Source organism: Numida meleagris, chromosome 1 (genome assembly GCF_002078875.1).
Source record: "Numida meleagris isolate 19003 breed g44 Domestic line chromosome 1, NumMel1.0, whole genome shotgun sequence".
Classification (NCBI taxonomy): domain Eukaryota; kingdom Metazoa; phylum Chordata; class Aves; order Galliformes; family Numididae; genus Numida; species Numida meleagris.
In genome coordinates, this window is record NC_034409.1 from 5,991,673 (window position 1) to 6,012,088 (window position 20,416).

General features: G+C 41.0%; 1 protein-coding gene and 1 long non-coding RNA gene across 2 annotated transcripts in view; one reads left to right on the forward strand and one right to left on the reverse strand.

Moving 5' to 3' along the window:
* The window catches only part of CELF2 (CUGBP Elav-like family member 2), a gene marked incomplete at its 5' end in the record, with an annotated part of 370,631 nt that extends 365,793 nt beyond the window's left edge, over positions 1-4,838 (forward strand). The window contains 1 exon segment of the mRNA XM_021384356.1: positions 600-4,838.
* Positions 6,839-19,531, reverse strand: LOC110392257. Its single transcript, XR_002434277.1, has 3 exons — positions 19,352-19,531; positions 15,844-15,930; positions 6,839-8,356 (listed from the first exon to the last, which is right to left on the reverse strand). It is a non-coding gene; the product is annotated as an uncharacterized LOC110392257 (long non-coding RNA).

A 20,416-nucleotide genomic window follows, 5' to 3' on the forward strand; every position in this document is an offset into this window, starting at 1 on the left:
GAAAGCCACAGGCCTGTAAATTTTATTTGTAAAAAGCATTTCTATTTTTATACAAAATTTTTACTGCCTCAGAAATAATGGAAGTTATTTATTGCCTATTGTTAACTTATTGGATACCTAAAGAGCAGCTCTCTATGCTAGCTAGATCCTTTGAAGTAGTCTCTAGAGTAATTGTGCCAAGAATGGGCGCTTTTTCATTGTTGAACCCTACACCCTATACAGTTCATGCTTTTATCCTCTTGTTTGTATTTGTCTGGTTATTTTGTTCGTAGTTTCCATTACCTAGTTTAAAGTTCAGTTGTCTGAACCTTTTTTTCCCTCCCCGTACCTTCATGTTACGTTTGTAGAAACTGGTTCTTTCCTCTCTTTTCTCCCCAAAGATGAATCCATTCTCTCTGACTCCTCTCAGATGGATTCTGTTGGGGTTCCATTGTGCTGTTGTTGACAAGTATTGTAAGTTAATGCAAATTGTGTGAACAGCTCATAGACTCTACTGATAAAAGATTTGCATTAGTTTTCTCCTGCACCCATAAAAGTGATTTTGTTTGTGCTGCATAGATTCTGTGTAACTTTTTTCCTCTTCCTTGTTTTTTCCCTAGACATCTCCATGCCCGTTAGCCCATCGTTTGCCTAGCATGTCCCTGTGGCGTCTCAAAAAAAAAAAAGTTTCATCGTCCCGTCATTGTTTCTGATGTCTTTCTGACCTCACATCATATTTGGTTCTCCTACTGACCTTTGATCTAGTTTGACCTTTGAAATTTGCATGTGACCTCATCTAGCTATGAATTCTTGGAAGTCAATGTGAAAAAACATTGCTGCATTCACGCAAGACTGAAATTTATTATTAGATAAATTAATGATAGGATTTAAAGACAACCTGTGGCAAAATGTTTTTTCTTTCTTTCCTTTTGTTTTGTTTTTTCTTTTTCCTTTGGGTTTTGTTTCGTTTTGTTTTTCATTTCGTAAAAAAAAAAATAAAAAAAAAAACAGACTTGAAAGTATTATACAGGGATTGGCATTCTGCCTGGTCACTGGTGACAATAGCAATATGTGTCCAGAGGCACAGAATGTTGGTTTCTAACAGACTACTTCCAAAACAGTTTGAGAAATAAAACTGTCTGATTTTAAGTCTCTAGAGGTCTGTAATAGTTTTTACATTTTTCAGGCAGTGTAAAGTTTTTTGATAAGGCCATTTTAGGTGGCTCACTTTCTCATTAAAGTATATATATAGAACCACTTTTTGTAGATTAGTATAAGAAAATATTTACCCTGTTTTAGGGCAAATGCTACCTACTTGTGTCACCTTTTGCTGAACTGACTCACAGTTAGACAATCCATGGTTTAATGCACATGAAATTACCTATATTTTATACTGTTTCAATGTACAGAAGAAAGGTTACTGTAAAATGTGTTACGTTGGTGCTTCTGTGAATTAAGTTGTGGTTTCATCATGAGTCTTATGGTCTTAAGTGTTCTATGTTTATAAAAGACAAGTTTAAAATTGGTTTACTTGAAGAACGAGAACAAAAACAAGATTCAAAAAAAAAAAACCAAAAAAAAAAAGTTGTTTGCTTAAAAAAAAAAAAAAGAATTTCATGTGAAAAAATTAAAAAATATTCCAGAATAAGTTTGTGTTGGCTTGTGACGCATTGATGTCATTTTTTTATTGTGAACAATTTAGATGTGTTTGTGTTCAGCAAAATGTGATCGGTTTTTCTTTTAAAGAAAAAAAAAAAATCAGTGAAACTATAGTGCCAAATTCCAAAGGTACTTTCTTCCTAGAGCTTCAGTGTGTTTCTTGTGTGAAGTAATTTGATAACATGGGTATTTTATTATGTGTTTTGTATAAATCCCTAATATTTAAAGAAAAAAGAGGTTAAAAAGTTTGTTAACTTGCTATCCTGTGGTCTTGTTGCCTGAAATTGTTATTGTTTGTTATTTCTCTTTGATGTTTTTTGTAAAACATTGTATAAGTGCCCATGTTTCACTTTTTTAACCACTCTGCACACATCAATGCTGTGAAAGCAAACCTCACAATGTATTTTCTTCATATTGTATGGAAACCTCTAAGGTGAGAAAGTTTTGAACTTTTAACCCTTTCCACCCAGAGCTGTCTTGAGTGTTAATACCTTTTATACATTCACCATTTTGCTGTTTATTTTTATATATATATATATATCTATAAATATATATATACTTAGTTTTTTGTGGTTTATTTAATACATGGTTGAAATCAGAACAATGCACAGGGCAGATCTGAAGGACAAAATTATTTTACTGCTGTCTAAATTTCTTCTGTATCTATAACTAAAATTATTTAAAACAATAATTAACTTGTGGTTTTCCTTTTTAGATTTTGGGGATTTTGTCTTTTCTTAAAGAGCTTTTAATATGCTGCTGGAATATGCTATTCAGTATTAATAAAATAAAAGAAAAATAAAACAATTCTTTAATTATCTATTGTGTGAACCACTCCCAGAAAGGAGTGGTGAATCCACCATTTGAAAACCTTGAGGAGAAAAAAAAAAATATTTTTGTAATTTAAATAAATGAACTTTTGCTTAAATCAGATGCACTAGATCTTCCTGGGTGAAAATTCAGCGTGCACTGCAGTTAAACTACTTTTTATGGATAAAGTTTACATACACTGTAATGTTTGGTGTTATCTGCCATTACCTGTAACGGCGATAGAGCGGCTTACTCCTGCAGACACTCATATAGAGAGGAGTAACTTTACTCGTCCAGTAGTCCGTGGGAATACATTTGTGACTGATGTGGGTGTTTGCTGGAGGAAGCTGTGTGTAAGGAACCAGAAAAGAGATGCTGGTAGCCCTTTCACGGCCGTGTAAGTCTAGTAAGATTGCATTTCTACTGCACAAGTAGTGACCAACAACCAAATTCGGTTCTTTGCTACCGGTATAGCGAATTTGTTGCCAATCCAATGTGTGTGAACAGCAGCACCTGCTACTGATAATAAAGTGCCATACCTTCTTCCTAGTTCTATCTGATTATATTCGATGCTATCTCAATTTAAAAACGAAGCCCTATATGAACAACATCAGGTGGTGCACTCTTGTCTCTCATCCCCAACTTAAATGCTTCTTTATGTAGAGCCCTGGGATGGAAAGGACTAGCCTCTAGTGATGCAAAAAAGTTTCCTTCTTATAGCACATGCACTTATAAATAAATGATCTATACTTTTCTCACATGTTTTTACTACTGCTGGGGCCTTCCTACACCCTTTGAGGGCTATTTTGTACTACTTGCAGCAATTTTGCATATTCAAAGTATCATCTCACGTACGCTATATTATATATATGTACATATATATATAATATGAGATCATCATTTGGATTGTTTAGACTGTTTCACTAATTTATCCTCATTGTACCCATCGTATAAATTTCCAAAGCTTTTTTAGATGCCCTAGCGCGTCCTGCGGGTTTACCGGTCCGGTGAGAGCGGTGACGACTCTGGTCCTCGGGCAGTGTAACTCGGCATTGGCTGCAGACCCAGGCAGGTGCCCCAAATTATGCTACGTGAGATACTGGCTTAGCAGTGGGAGAGGAAGAGCAGATTGGTATTTCCAGACAAGTGAGATGGGTCCATATTGAAATATTTATTTTTATTTCATTTTTTCAAAAATCAAGTGCGAAAATGAAAACCCAAACATACACCTCCTTGGAGACAAATTAGCTACCAGTTCTCTTTCAAAATATTGAACGGAAAAAGCTGCAAGGGTGCAAGGGCCTAATAAGAGAGGAAGAAAAACAAGGGAAATTGCTTTACAAAATTCTAATCAAAAGACTAGACTAGTTGCTTTTTTTCAAACAAATTAGCTAATTGCGATGAAATGGCAGTCCTCAAAGGAGTAACAAGTTCATCTTTCTTTCACCATAGGGGTTACAGTTCCTTGGCTTGTGCTACTCTGGAATCATTTTACTGTTTCTGTTTTTATTATCTTAAGTGCTAATTAACAAAAGGAAAAAATATCCTGTAGTTTCATTACCTTTTTGGATAATGTCATACAAAAAGAAAAAAAAAAAAAAGAAAAAAAAGAAAAAAGCTATGTATTTGTGTTTTTTTTGTGCTGTGAGAATTGTTGTTTGTAGATTAATAATACTATCATTTTGTTTAGAACTACAAACTAGTTTTTAAGTATTGTCTGAGAAAAGCCAAAGTTAATGCAATCTAGTGGAAACTGTAAGACCATTTGAGTATTGTTTCTGTTTTATTGATGCATTTGAATTTTGTTGTTTGATGGAATTTGAGCCAAAAAAAAAAAAAAAAAGAAAAAGAAAAAAAAAGCAAGCTTTCCTATTTCTACAACCTGATTGTACTTAACGCATTTTGTACCAGTGGAACTTTTTATACTGGAGATTAAAAAACAAATGGAAATTTTTGTGGCTTACTCTCGTGGGCCCCCTCGATCATGACTGATTTTCAAGTTTGATTTCTGGATGGTAGAAAGAGAGTTGGTTTTGTTTAGAGAATTAAAAACTTTGGCTTGGTTTCTTTTTTTCCCTTTGCTTATATCTAGTGTTTAGAATTTTGTCTTAACAAAAGCGGTAAGTTTCACTTTTTATTCTGTATCGTGCAGTTACACAATAAGGTAATTAGAATTAGGAGTACTCGGTCACTTTGCGTGGATAAATGTATTAGTTACAACGTTAGGGGTTTGCTTTTTTGCTGTTTAGATCAGAGTTTTTTCTGATTCTTCTGTCCTCATTGTGAACATAACCGTGTAGTTGAAACAGTCAGACTTATTTTTGTAACGTATGTTATTGTGTGATGCAGTTTTTTGCTTCTGTCTCCAATATTAAACCATTTTCCTAATACTTGTCTCTCTACTTTGTGTCTTGTATTGTTGGTGGTCATTATGTGTTGGTAATGCATCTACACACCTCACTGTTTCACGTTCCTGTTTTTTTTTTTTTTTCCTCTATTTGTTGGTTGTGTACAAAAGATACAGTCGATTCCACCTAAGTGAATATCTGATTGGGGGGCAAAAGAGGATTTGTACATTTTAGCCATGTTACGGTTTCTTTGATTTTCTCTCTCTCCCTCCCCCTAGTCATGCCTTATCACTTGGATGATCTGAGCAGGAAGCATCTTAAATGAGTTTCCTGCAAAGTCGTACGGAAGATAGCTTTTGTGAGCCTTCTAACTGTAAAAGCTTATGCACACAAACACACAGAGAAATCAGAAGCCATGTGAAAAGCTTTTTGCTGACGTGCCAGTCAGTCTGCAAAATGCGGATTATGGAGAGCAATTCTTCCTAGTCGTTCAAAAAAATACTGTGCTGCCGCTTCGCAGAAGCGTATGAAACATTCAAGAAAAGGAGAATATAGCCTTGGGATTTCTTCCGAACTGCACAGTAATCTGATGGCATATGGTGTTAGTCAAACTCCTTAGCAACTAATCATATCTTAACTAGGGCTGCGAGAGTCTGCAGAAGCCTACCAGGTGAACAAGCTTGTTACGTGCAGTTATACATATCATAATTTAAAAAATAAAATAAAATCCAAGTGAGCACAGAGAGACTCAGTTAAAGCCAGCGGGAGAAAGCAAAACAAAACAGAACTCTGGAAAAAAAGAATTCTCCTGTTGTTCAAACGGGTGATGTTTTTGCTGTGGGCTTACAAAGCAGATCATTCTCAGCATTGGCTAATAGTATTACACAAATCTCAAAAAGGAACAGAAGAAATACCATAGCACTTTTTTTTCTTTTTTTTTTTCAAGTTGGCTTTCAGCTTTTTTATTTTACTTTTTCATTTCTTATAATTTTTTTCCTCACGAGAATCTCTCTGCTCTTCCCCACATCCGTCATGATGAAATAAAAGGCACGAAAAATTCTCTGTTGTTCTGCTTTACGAAGTCTCTCTTCTCTCCTCTGTCTGATCACAAACTTTATAATTTGGAGAGGGGGAAAAAAAAACAATAACAAAAACCAAACCCGAGGAGGAGAGAGAAGCACTGGCAAGTGCTCTCTGGAATTCAAGCCATATGCCCACATCCCTTTCCTTTGTCCCATTTTCTGTGATGCTCAGGAATCGAAGACCACTTAAAAGTGCTCTTATGAGATGCAATGGACACTCCTTCCTCGTGTCTCCTGCCCCCTGGTCCCTCTGGCACGCTGGCTCTGGCTCACACACACACAGCCCCAGGCACGGGGCACAGCGCTGGGTGCTCTGCGGTTTGCAGCCATGACCTTGGCTGCTGTGTTTGGAAGAGTTTTGAAATTTTTGGGTGGCTCGAGAGTTGGCCTGGTTGATATTGCTAGAAGTATTTTTTTAATTTCTTTTTAAGGTTGGCAATTTTTTTAAAAAACTTTTCCTCAGAAGGCATAGAGGTGATGAGTCTGGCATAGAACCATCTAGGTTGGAAAAGACCTTCGAGATCATCATGCCCAACCATCAGCCTGACCTATTGAGTCCCGTCACCAAGCCATGTCCCTTAGTGCATCCCAAACAAGCTCGTGTCGTCTTGTAGGGCCTGTTCTCAGGGGTCCAAGCAAACACCTTCCCTGCAGCTCTAGGTTTAATCCAAAACCACAGAGGCCCGTAGAGGACAGGGGAGCAGAACCTGATGGTCAGGCTGTGTCCTGGGTCTTTACACCTCTAGACTTCGTGATCCTGGTTCTGGTTATGTTGATGCCAGTGGATTAAGTTGAGTCAAGTCTGGACTTGCATGAATGATAAATCAGAGTTGGTCTCTGGGACTTTTTTTGTTGTTGTGGATGTTTTGTGTTTTTTTTTCCCCAAACTTGATGATTTTAGGAAAGAAATCAGAGATTGGTGAGGGGCTTTTCTCCCAAAAAATATAACCAAAAAAAAAAAAAAAAAAAAAAAAAACCCTTTTGCTATAGTTGGGTTTCTTTTAAATACTCAGGGCTGGAAGAGACAGTTTTTTTTTGTTGTTTTTTTTTTTGTAATTTCAACAATGGGGAAAAATGAGTTCCTTAAAGCAATGCAGCTGAACAGTTTGTCCTGCTTAAATGCATGCTTTTAATTTCAATTATGTAAGGCACCTTGCAGTGTTAGCAAAATGTCTCTTTGTTAGCTATATGTGTATCGCCATGGGAAATTACCAAACTGTCACAAGACTTGCTGATTAAAGAATAGCCTGCCAGAGTGTGTGTGCCTTTGCCCAGTGTGACTCTTAGGTATTAGGCTAAGGAAAACAGTTTAACAAAATGTAGTGTGAATCATTCCTGATAAGTGAATAAAGCATTGTGACCAAGCAATCAGATTATTCACTTATCAGGAATCGACTGTACTGAGAGTTTGCCTGATTGTTTCTGTTCCTCATCTCTGTTGTAGTTTCACTACTTTGCTGTGTTCTGTTTTTTCTCTCATGCTCTTAGCAAAATCACTGGGAATATCCCTTCGTGTGATCATGAAACATGCTACTGAGTAACAAATAAAAAAAAAATTAAAATATAAAAATGATATCTTAAAATCTATGCACTTGCTATCAGGAACACAATACTGGATGTGTCTTATATATATTGAACTATAATAGTATTCGATTTCTTAAATAAAGCTTAAGAAAGGATTCTGTTGTCTGTAAAATTTTATGAGCATTAAATGGAAAAAAAAATGTTTATAGGGTTGGGCACGTTTTTGTTACATGAGATCTTACTGGATGTATGGTCTTTAACCATACCCAGGCAAATGTTGTATAATCCGCTTGATATATTTCATTAATAATGGAGACCTTGAAAATTAGTGTACGGGGAGAAAAAGTCTTACCTTTCCGTGACTTTCAGCAAAAGATTCTAAAATGCAGAATTTTCTATCCTTTTCCAAACATGCTTGCTTTTGCACTAAAACGGTACGAAATAGCTAAAATATGCGAATCAGAAAATGTAATGAAATAATACCATATTTCTTCCACAAACAATAATATACTTCTTTTTTGGTATGTGACTTTTTTTCCTCTCGATTCTGGGTAGGTTTAGAGTAAAAACGAAACTCGGTATACTCAATCAGAGATTCAGCACTCGAGGTCAAAGCGTCTTTTTGCGGAAGACGAGTGGCTTACTGTATCCTGTGTCTGAGCCTTCTTTTAGGAAAACATTTCCACATCAAAACCCATGAACTAAGTGGGAGTCTAATAGTGAAAATTGTTGAGTACACTGAAAAAATTTATTCCTTTCCGGCTGTACATTTGCCACAAGATTGTACTTTTTGCACAGTCAGATTTTTATGGGAATGCCTGGACTGCTTGTACTTAGCAAACTTAGAGTTATGTCAGCCTTTGGCAGAAAGATCCAGGAGAGCGGTGGGGGTTGCTTTCTTTTTTTTCTTTTGAACTGCATTACTGCCTCACTTTTCATATGCCATTATATTATCTGGAAAAAGAAAAAAAAAGAATATTAAATTGTGGAAATCTATCCGCTGCTTGTATCATTCTCTATTCACACATACTGAGCCAATGGTATTGACATCGGGTGGCCAGCCTTGCTGGGCGAGTAACCCTAAAATACTGCTCCCAGCAAAGCCATGGGGAGAACTGACGACGGTGGGCAGCAGGATGCTCCTGTCCATCTCACATCTGCACCAAACTCAGATGGGGACCCAGCCCTGCTGACGTAGCACAGATACTAACTAATAGCAGCGATTAGCTTATGTTCGTATTCCCTCCGATTTTCCTCATTAGCAGACTTACTTTTTATCCATTAAAGGAAGGTGGAAAGTCGCAGTCATTTTCTGAATCATTCGCCCCTGTTTATAACCTAATTGTTTTACATGAATGCTAATATTTCTCTCACACACATTTATATCTATCAGCTAAATCAGCAGTAATGTAAACTCTTCTGGGATACATTCCTATATCAATTAGCAAGGATTTATGCTCTAAAGCACCATTAACATTAATGAGAGTGTGCTCTTTAGCATAAACAATTGGCGATAGGTCTGGTGGACTTTATTTCATAAACAAAGATGCATTTGAATCCCAGCAAGTTGTTTCCTGAAGACAGTCCTTCAGAGAGTGATGTCCCAGCCTCCCCGGGCTGCTCTAGGGACATCTGGCAGGATGTGCATCAATTGCCAAAGGAGGAGTTGTTGGTTTGTAAAGCAGGCTAACTTCTGGTACAAGGTTTAGCTGGCCATTTCCCTTCTGAAAATCTGCCTGAGGACACACCAGGTAAAATCATCAGCGTTACCCCCCATCCCTCCAGCTGATGGCTTCAGAATTTTACTCTTGGCTTGCCCATGTTGCGTGGTGCCACAGGGTGGAGTCCGTGGAGGGAGGGATTTGGGAAGGAGGCAGAAGGAAGGCCAGAGGTGAGGTCCCGTTGAGCTAGAGGTGGGTTTGTCAGCTCCCTAAACTAACGCTTCACAGCTCCACAGCATTTAGTACTCAGTTAGTGGGGGACACATAAATACGATCATAGAATCATTGAGGTTGGGAAAGACCCTTAAGATCACCAAGTCCAACCATCACCTAACACTACCAAGTCTATCACTGAACCATGTTCCTTAGAGCTATGTGTCACATAAATACCTCCAGGGATGGAGACTCCACCACTTCCCTGGGCAACTCATTCCTATGCCTCACCACCATTTCAATGAAGAAATTCTTTCTAATGTCCAATCTAAACCTCTCCCGGTGCAACTTGAGGCTGTTTGCTTTTGTCCTACCACCTGTCAGCTGAGAAAAGAGACCAACATCTTCCTCAATGCAGCCTCCTTTCATGCAGCTGTAGAGAGTGGTGAGGTCTCCCCTCAACCTCCTCTCCAGACTGAACAACCCCGATTCCCTCAGCTGCTCCTCATGTCTTGTCTCTCCAAGTCTCACCTTTCACATCGAGGACATTTTCCCCCTCATGTCGTGCTTGATCAAGTTAACAAATACATAATCACAAGGTTTCAATCTTAATCTGAAACCACTGAGAGTTGGGGTGAAAGTCCACTGCCTCCCAGAGGTGTGTGGTCTGTTGGATCCCTGCTCTTCCTTCCACAAATATTTTCTCTGTTTGTTCTGCCTCTGTCCAGTCCTGCTGCATTAACAAGTGCTTTTGTATCTACTCTTTTCCCCCAAAGGCACTCATTAAGAGGTCTTGAGATTCTTTTCAGTCCTCCTTTCCAAAAATAAATATATCCTGCTCTTGAGAATTATACATATAATGGTGGCTTTTTGGTGTGATCTGCTCGCTTGTTTTTGGATATAAAAGCTTGCTTACAACGATACTAAGAGCACTTTTGTGTAACTCCTGGTCCTCTTCATTACTTTCCAATGTTATCAGCAGTTTTAATATTTACTTTCAGGTCATTAGTGAAAACACTCAGTAGCATTCAGACCTATTACTGATCCCTGCAGAACCCCTCTAAAAAAATATTTTCCTATAGTGATTTCTCTCTGACAGCTTCTTTGTTGACACGTCAGACAGTTCTTAATCCATTTTATGTGCTTTGTATTGATAGGGTAGAATGCTAATATTTTAATCAGGATCTGCTGCACTGTCACACATACGAAACTCAGAATATATTCCCTCTTTTCAATTACTTTTATCAGCCAAAACCTACAATCACATCAAAGAATGAAATCAAGTTTGACAACCTTTCCTCCCTAAAAAGCATGTTGATTGGCATTAATTGTTTACCTCTTCTTTAATGTCATCTATTCGTTTATACCCACATTAGTATTCCCTTTATTTTGCCAAAGAGCAATGTCAAAGCAGCCTACTATGAGCTGGATCATCCTGTTTGTCTTTTATGAGTGTGAGCATCAGAACAGCACATCCCTTGTTGTCTGGGATGCTGCTGCTGTGCTTAACGGGTCCTCAAGATTTCTAAGACTGAATCAGAGCTCTTTGTCCCATTCCCAGCCCTAGGCACCCAGGGCGACATGCTTGAAAATACTGTGTCTTTAAGAGCAGCAGTAGACTGTTACAGAGTTGGACCAGAAGATATTTTATCCTTCTCCTGAAATGCAGGTATGTGAAAGAAGATAATTCTTTACATTTTCTCATTTCCTGCATCAAGACTAACAGTTTTCCCACCTGCATAAGACTAAATTCAAAGCTAAAGAGACCATACTGAGAGAAATTCTGGCTCATATAGCCAGTAGCACTTGGGGAATACCTGGATGTGGAAATCATACAAAGCCAGAGCTTGTCCACCGACTCAACACTAGCCTTATTACAGAGGTAATATGGTGAAAATGGATAAGCAGCAGTAAGGGAAGGAAGACAGTGTGCTTGTTCAAGCAACAGCTTAAAGGCAAAAGGTGCTCTTTCATCCCACCATACTACCACATGGGTGCCCAATCACATCTCTTGGGCGTAGACCATAAAGGTGCTGAGGAATCAGTGTGCCTGCTCAGGAACCTTAACCTCAGTGCAGTACCTAACTCTGTATATGTCTCTGCTACTTAGAAGTAACATATGTTCATCTTGAAGACTATTCGTCCCACCCTATGGGACATGGCTAAGACCAGGAAGTGGAGATGTCTGGATTTGTTGCTGGTTTTCCATGGGCTGTGAGAGGTGAATAGGAGCACTTCTGTTTAGGCAATTCAGTCAAGTCCTGCATGACTACCCAGGCTTTGAAGACAACACACCAGTTCAGAGACCCTTCCTGATGTGTTTACAGATGCGCAAGTGATAGAGTCATAGAATCAACCAAGACTCTTAGCTCCTATGTTGGGCAATGATAATCAGAGTTATTCTGCTTGCCCTAAAGTAGACAAGTATGGCTTGATTTGTTGGTCATATTGGAGGAATACAGTGCAGTTTGAGATGTCCTGGAGTCTCCAAAACATCTATGAGGGGCTCTGAAGTGACATAGGCTAGGACATGCTAAATGATTAGCTAAGGATCCCTAAGCTTAAAGGATGGATTTGTGAGGTGAATCCTACTTTCAGTCCTTTATTCAGTTGCCTAAGCCTGACCATGTTGGATACTCCAGGGCAACTCAAATGGCATTGGTGCCTGTGTTTAAAAAACAGAAATGGACTCTAGGGGTCTCATTTGCAGGTGTCTGAAGCTGAAATTCTGTTGTTAACAAATGAGTCCCAGGTGATGTCCCACAGGTCCTAAACAGGAATTGTACAGAAAAGAACCATCAACTGCAGTAAAACTGCTTTCCAGGGAATAGATGTATGCAGAACATCCCTATGACAGAAGAGCTAGACCCCAGAGAGTTGTGCTTACATGATGAAGCATTAGCTTCATCCTTCTTTGACTTCAGGTGCTGTGGATCTTCAGGAAACCCTTGCTTGCCTCAAAGGTAACCAGGGCTCAGGTGAACTGCTTTGCCACCTGGGTGTACCCTTGTCCCCACACTGAAGCTGGAGGGGGCAGAGGAGTCTGATCTTCTCCGTGAAGAGCCTAAAATTAATTAGCTGGGTGGTTTTTTTAGGAATAGTTCTGCATTAGGTTGTGGTCTAGAGCTTACTCTCTGTGGAGGAGACTGGGGACTGATGCCATGTCACTTTTGCCACTCCAGCCTGGGTCTCTGACCCCTGTACAGTTGTGCCAAGCACTGGAGCATCCCCTCAATCCCAGACTGCAGAGGAGAAACAAACTCAAGAGCTTCTTGCTCAAAGGAATAATAAAATAAAAAGCAGAAAACTTCACAGCCTCTTTGGGCAATTTGTTACGCTGATTGAATGACTGTCCTCATGGTGACAATGTTTTTCCTGCTATCTAGACAGAACGACTCCTGCTTCAAATTATGTGTCTTCCTTCTCATCCTCCTGCCATGCACCACTACAGAAAGTTGGGCTAAATCTTCTTGATAAGCTCCTCACAAATCTTGGGGGGCTGCTGGTATGTGCCTCTGACCTCCCTCCAGTTTTTCCACAGCTCTCCTGAACTGAAGGAGCCCAGCAGATGTAATGTGTGTCTTGTGGTTGGAGGTAGTCAACTCCTTTGTCCTGGCTCTGTTCAAGAAGTCCAGATACTGTTGGCTTCCTTTCCTACCAGGGCACACTGCTGGTCACTTCAGCGTCCACCAGGACAGCGGGGCCTTTTCAGCAGAGCTGGTTCCCAGCCCACCCATCTCCAGCCTGTATCAGCGCAGTTCCCCCTTCCCAGTTGCAGGCCTCTGCATTTGTCCTTGAATTTCACAGGGCTCCTGCTGACCCTTTCCTCCACCTTTGAGGTCCTTCTGAAGGGCAGCCCTCCAATTGGTGTCCCCCCCACAGTTTGGTGTCATCTGCAAACTTCACAAGTGGGATATGGGTCAGTGAACTGTGGATGTTGTGCTTGCACTTGCCTTGGCTTGCATTTCTCCTTCTGCAGGTGGCTGAACCTGACACAATTACAGTCCAAGGAGATAGATAGTACACTACGGTATCCCACCCATTTCTCTCTCATCTTATTTTCATGCCAGAATAAGAATAAAGAAAGAGGCAAGGACTTTCCAGAAGGAGCTAAGAAAGGTGTTCCCTAGCAGATAGAAATTTTTGCCCGTTTAGCTTATGCACATTATAACTCTAGTTGCACAACAGTCTCAGGATACACCCTGGAAGCCAGGGCTGGTACTTGTGCTCACATGCTCTGAAGCACGTGCTTGGACAAACAGCTACTAGTGCTTCTGTATATCCATCATAGTGACAAAGTCAAAGCAATGGCTGCAGCAGCTTCAGGATGGCCAAGATCCTTGCACTTGCAGGTGACAGAAATTCACCCACCCACTCATATTTTTCTTAACCAGGTGTCAGTCTGATGCCAGCAGCCAAAGACATTGTCTTCCTTTCCACACACTGGAGTGTGAGTACACACTGGGACACAACTCTGAGGACCTTCTGCTCCCCGTCCTCATCATAGCTTGTTTGCAGTTCACCCTTCTCCCCACATCCTCAGCAAACTTCAGATTTCTATCAGCCTTGTGGGTAGGGAAAGGGAAAATTTGACATTCACGCTTTGTAGAGTCTGAGAAAATACTGAGAAAATTCACAAAGACTTTGATCAGCATATGTGCAGGAAGAGGAAAGGGTCATGAACAGCCCTTTCTCCTCCCCTTCCCATGTCACAGGTTCCCGTCTCAAACCATGGCCATACATGGGTGGAGGAGGAGAAACAAGCCCAGCAGATGAGATTACATAGGCAGGTCTGCTTTCAGGTACTCTTTTTTTTCCTGAACACCAACTGCCAAGCCAATGGATTCCACTGTCATTTTCATGGGCCAAGTGCCACCACAAATTTCCATGTGAGATGTTCCACTTCCCCGTCCCCTTCCTAGCACCTTCTGTGTGACTGGGGATGTTTGCTTACAAGAGAGCTCTCATTTGTGCTAAAATGTTTTCCAACAAAAAGAAAACCCTAACACTGTCCCATCCAGGTTCATGTGCTCCTTATCAGTGTTTCAGCCACCCCACGGAAGAGCTGTAGCTGCATCCAGCTTCTGAAGAACAGCAGCAGGGCTGTGGGTGGCTGGGAGGTGTAAGGATTTTCACAACTACTGAAATGTGCAATTTCAGTATGCAGCAACCTGACTGTTTAGTCTTCAGTGTCTCAGCAAAATGGCTTGTCACTGGGTCAGTGACAATCTCCTCCATGTGCCTGGTGCAGGAGCACATGTGAGCCATAAATTTACAGGGCTCCTGGATCAGAGGTCCTGTTTACAGGTGCAAAAAAAAAAAAAAAATTCACAGCACACGGAAACAACACCAAGCAGCTGGATTATATCTTTGCATGGAGGGCGATCAGGAGGTTTTCACAGTTCTCCCTTCTCCTGCAGCCTCATTTTCGTCAGCTCATTTGGCCTTCTTGTTTCCTATTATCAGTTAGCCACCTCCCTGCTCTGCGTGCTGACTACTCTCTCTTCCTCAGTAAAAATGCAATCCAGGGGACTTCCTCTGTGCAATTCAACCCAGGGAACTGGTGCCAAATTGCCTACAACAACATGAGACCTTTTGTGTGGACAACCCTTAGCTCAGCTGAGACTTTGTTGTCTGTTGTCTGAACATCCCTGTACGCCTCTTTGGAAAGCTGGAGAGCTATCACCAGTTATGTGTCATACTATTATACATTAAAAAAAAAAAAACACTTTGTTCTGAGGAAGGGATCCTGGTGCTGAGCCCTGACTTCAGTAGCTTGGAGAAGCTGTGGATGCCCCATTCCTGGAGGTGCTCAAGGCCAGGTTGGATGGGGCCGTAGGCAGCCTGAGCTGGTGGAGGGCAACCAGCCCATGGCAGGGGTTGGAGCTGGGTGGGCTTTGAGATCCCTTCCAACCAAAGCCATTCTGTGATTCTGCAGTCCTGGCTGGGTATTCAGCTTGTGGTAGCTGGACACAATGTGCTGGGATCTGCCTTCTGCTGGGAAAGAGGCCCTGTACTCCAGGAATGCACTTCAGTGTTCACGTTCATGTTCTAAAGCAAGAAAATACACAGAGGAAAAGAAAAAAAGAACAACTTCAAAATAGATTTTGTGCAGAAAAAGCCAGCCTTGCCCTGTGACAGGCTTCTGGGAAAGCAAAGCAAGCTTGTGATGAGTATTACTATCAGTGCTGGAAGTTCTCGAGTCCTGCTTGTACATATAGGCAGAGTTGCCTTTCCCTGAGCAGCTTTCTTCTGCTCCCAAAGACTTGCAGGGCATTTAAATGGCTGCAGTGCTGCTGTTTGTGGTGTATTCACCACCATTTTATGTTCTGTTGCCTGGCCATGCCTGGGGAACCATCTGTGCGCTGCTGCTGTTTTGGACTGATAGGTATCTGAGAAGATGCCTTCTTCTCAGCAGAACACTTCAGGACCCCATGAGGAGCTGAATTTTGCCTTCCTAAATTAATATGCAAAAGCAAGCAGCACAGCAGTGCTCCTCTATCCCTTTTACTCTTACCAGCAGCCTGAATTGTATGCTTGGAGCATCGTTTTCTCCCCATTCCTCACCTCTCTACTGGTCCATTTCTCACCCAGTTCCCATTCCTCTTCTTCCTGTGAGTAATTCTTGTTCTCTGCTCTGTATGCAACAAGTGTCTGAAATGAGTGAAGGAGGTGATTAATTATTTAGGCTTGTACAAGGGAGCCTAACTAGGTGCGGTGGGAAGGAATTAAGCAAGTGAGACATAAAGGCTGAAGATCAGAAAAATATTTCCTTACAGTGAAATGTAATAGAGGGTAAGCCTGCCTCTGGGGCAGCATGAGAAGTTTCTCCTCCCCTGGGATTTAGGACTGCAAAAAGTAGAAAATGGTCTTTAAGAGCAGCTCTTCTGGGACAAGGATCCCCAGAGGCTGTAGTCGTCTCCCCCTTCTAGGCACAGTGGTGGGACACAGTGTGTGAGAAAGCACTGAACACAGAGATTTATTCATGCCAGAAACTTAGAATGCAGTGGGCAACTTCAGTGCAAACAACTCTTTTTATAAACCTGTTTGAAGATTTCATTATATACATGTCCTTATTACTCAAGTAACTAATTTTCAACTATGGATGTGAAAGGACACTGTAGTAGCACAGCAGGTAAATTTGGGACTGAAAAGAAAGAGCACTGGCCCTTAAAATGAAAGTTATTTGTGAAAACTACATCTAAGATCTCTAATATTACTCCAAGCAATATCAGGGTTTTCTACTTTCATTTGCTGTGCCGTCTCCTTTCATTAAAGAATGTCTTGGTACAAATCTATCTGCCACACTCTTGAATCCTTTTATCTCTTATAACCTTTACTGTTTTTCAGTTGATCACTTCTTTCTCATGCAAAGACTGTTGATATGTTTAACCTTCATAATCTTCTTGCTTTGCAGTCACAGGTCTGTAATTACAGGCAGTGTTTGAGGACTCACCTAGCAATAAATCATGTTGCACTACTTCAACAAAAACTTGTTCAAAACCTTCTCACTGAAGCGATCATTTGCTTGGGTGAGGCCCATTGCTAGTGGACAATTTTGTTACATACAGCAGTAGAACAGTCTAGTGCTGTAGACTTCCATTCCAACCTGTCTGAGGGCCTTGCAGCTTAGCTGGTTTAGAAAGCGGGCTAAAATTTGGCTTCCTCTTAATAGCTTCATTAGCTGTGTTCAAGGCTTAGAATTACATCTGAGACACAACATTGTCTCTGGAGCAATTCCCACACCAGCACTGAATTATATACATTGTGTTCTGGAAGTTGCTGGAGTATCATGTTCTTCTTGACCTAATTAGAAAGGCAGAGAGCCTGATCATCTCACATAGCAGTCAACACATCTGGACCTGCTGTTGCACCTTCTGCAGAGCACACAGAGCCTGCAGATGGGGGCTTGAGCACATGTGGATCCTCTGAGTTTAACGTGGCCAAGCCTTCTGCCAGCACTGATGCAGTCATCAGACATTTGTCCAAGTAGAGGCATGCATATGGTGACACTCACAAGCATTTGAAGCTTTTGGGTGCCTGTTGGCTGTGTGAGTTGATGGGAGATAATTGCTAGTACTGAAGTTCCAATCTACATTAACTTCAATACTGGTAGCATCTCATAATTAATGCTTTATAATTTTCTGGTAACACCAAAATAGTTTCTCCTTGTTTTACTTTGACTGTCACCTTGCAAGGGACTCCTGGCACTGCATGTCCTTCTCTTTAATTTATCACTGCTGAGGTGTGCCTTCAAACATTCAGCACTCCAAAGAGCTGACAGTGATTTCAGATTATCACCAACAGAGGCTGAGGAAGGAAGAAAAATAATTTTACAGCAATTTTACAGTACAGGACCCTGATGCTTCGGAGCTGTTTGCAGACAAGGCCCCAAGGGTGGGAAAATGTAGAAGTAAGGGGGGAGGTTTTCATCACTGCTTTTCTTCCCCCTCCACTGGAGGATACTACTGCACATTGATGCCAAACAATATTGTGCATGTTCTTTAGTTTGGCACAATAGCTCCTGCTTTGCTCTTTATCTGATCTCCTGGATAAATCATTTGACTCATCTTCTACATACTCAGCTGGAGTTTCTCAGTGTACCAGTAAACAAAACAAAGCTTGTTCATGTCCCAGTGGTTTCAGATTCTTTCCCTCTCATTTAATTAGTTCTAGCAGTAGTTAATGGTCACTAAGTCTGCTCTCTGCAGGTTATGAGAGTCTCATTTAGAAATGGTCTTGGGAGGCATCAGGTAGAAGAGGAGGGGCTTTGCCACTATGGACCTCTTTTATTTTCTGCTTTTGCTGAACATTCATTTCCAGGCTAGGTACTGCAGCAAGCTGACACCAGGGGAGGATAAACAAGTCAGAGGTTTTCCTGCATAGTGCCATTTCTGAGGAACAATTCAAGCTTGTTAGGACAACCGCAGAAATTAACTTTACTTGTCATTGGGTCTGGGTCTCCCACATCTGTTAAGCTCCTCATTGACCATTGCATTGTGCACCTCATGAGGTTGAATACAGAGGGACTTGTTGCCAGCCTAGGCTTGAGCAAACACCCGTAAGCTGCAGAAATTGCCTGTATCCCCTGCTGTCCCCACAAATGCTTGAGTGGTATTTTCCTTCACAGAACATCAAGAAATAATGGTGGGCAAATTTGTGCATCTGTGCAAAGGCTTCTTGGTGCTGGTTGGACTTAAGAAGAAATGACTGCATGCCTTGGATTAAAAAAAAAATGCATTGGCAGAACTTCAGAGAACTGAGATTTTGTCCATACAATATTTCAGTGAGCAAAGTCATGTCATCAGAAAGAAGGGGGAGAGGACTAGCAGTGAAAAAAAAAAAAACGCATCTTTCATTTGCATTAGAAAAGAAAAAGAAGAGCAGATTTTGAAAAAAAAATCCTTTTTTACAGTGAAAAACCTCTACTGAGTCCTTCCCATCTGGTGGTTTTGTGTTGTTGTTTTTTTTCAATACTAAATAAGCGTATGATTATTTTTTAATATTTTCCCCATAGGATGTTGAAGTGTTAATAAGTGGTGCTAGTTCCTGAGCCTCTATTTTTAAGACACCACCATGATTGCTTCACAGCAAAGATATGCCAAGGCTTGCATTTGACTCTGTAGTGCTCAAAGACTTCAAGTTCTCATTATTGCTATGGCAACTATTAATCATTCGTTTGTTGTAACATGATAAATACATGCCCTCAACTAGAAAGTGTGTTATAAATCACTGGCATACCCTCAGTGCTGCTTTGTGTAGCACTAAGTCACCCAAAGGAAAGTACAAGTACAGCATCAGTGTATGAAAGCATTGTAGCAAATCATCTGATTTGGGTCATCTGAAGAACAAGGTAGTTGAGTTCTCAGATTTTTATTTGATTTCTGAATAACAGCAGATGCTCTTAGTGTAAAGAACTATTCACTCTAAGACACAGATGCTTAAGATTGTGATGGCCATACATGTCTCTGCCATGCACTGTTACATGGCATAGTGACCTGCCACATTAAATCCAAGAGGCTGGATCCACTGTGCAAGGATGCACTTTCAGGTCTTGAAAACAGTATATGCTCACCTGCAGGAATCTCCATCTCCAGACCAAAGCTGGTCAGTCTTTTCTTGGGCATAGAGCTATACTGACACAGCTACTGAATGTGTCATCTTGGAGTTAACACAAGAGTGTCTTCATTTTGTTTTGTTCTTCTCCTCCTTCCTTTTTCTAACCACCTTCTAACCCCTTCTAGGCTCTTTCCAGTCATCACTGCCAATACACAAAGACAACATATGCAAAGAAACTTTAGCAGCAACATTAGCACTAAGCAAGACCCAAACGTTGCTTTCTTGGCCATACTACTGTGCTGCCAGTCACAGCAAAGCCCCCTCAATTCTCCTGCCCTCAGAAGGAGAAGCTGAAGCTGACTGCCTTCTATCCAAACAGACTGCATTGGTCAGCAGCTGTCCTTGGTTTTCCTCATGATGCCCTATGGACCTCTTCCACTTTTGAGTGGAAGGGGTCACCCAGTTTATATTTCCCAAGTAGTTACAACTTCACAGCACAATGCTGAGGGTGTGCTGAGTGCCCTGGAGCAGGGGATGTGGAGGTGCATTGAAGAACTAGTCTGGTCCTGTTTCCAGAACCTGCACTGAGTTATCATGGCAGCTAGGCCCAAAAGCCTTCTCCAGGTGCCTTAACTGAGTTATCCCAGAAGCAGCCCCTGCAGCCAGATGGTGTGATGGCAAAATGGAGGAGTACAACCATAACAGCGTCAGTAGCAGAAATATCCCAGAGCACCTCCTTTGTTCTACCAGTATATCAAGGGATTTGATTACTCTCTTGCTTGGTTATTTCAAGGCCACAGCTTGAGTACTGTGGACATTGGCCCTGCAATGAAACAAAGATCAGAAAACTGCAGTAAGGCCATTCAGGTGATAGTCCAAGATGATGGGAAAGCCAGAGCACATGATGTATGAGGTAAGGCTGAGAGGGTAGCTTTGTTCAGTTCGGAGAAGAGTTTGGTTCAAGGGAAAAGGAGGGAGGATTTTATGATTCTTTTCAGCTGCTAACAGGTGATATAAAGAAGATGGAGTAAGGTGATTATCAAAGCGACACAATAAAAGAACAAAAAGCTACACGGACAAC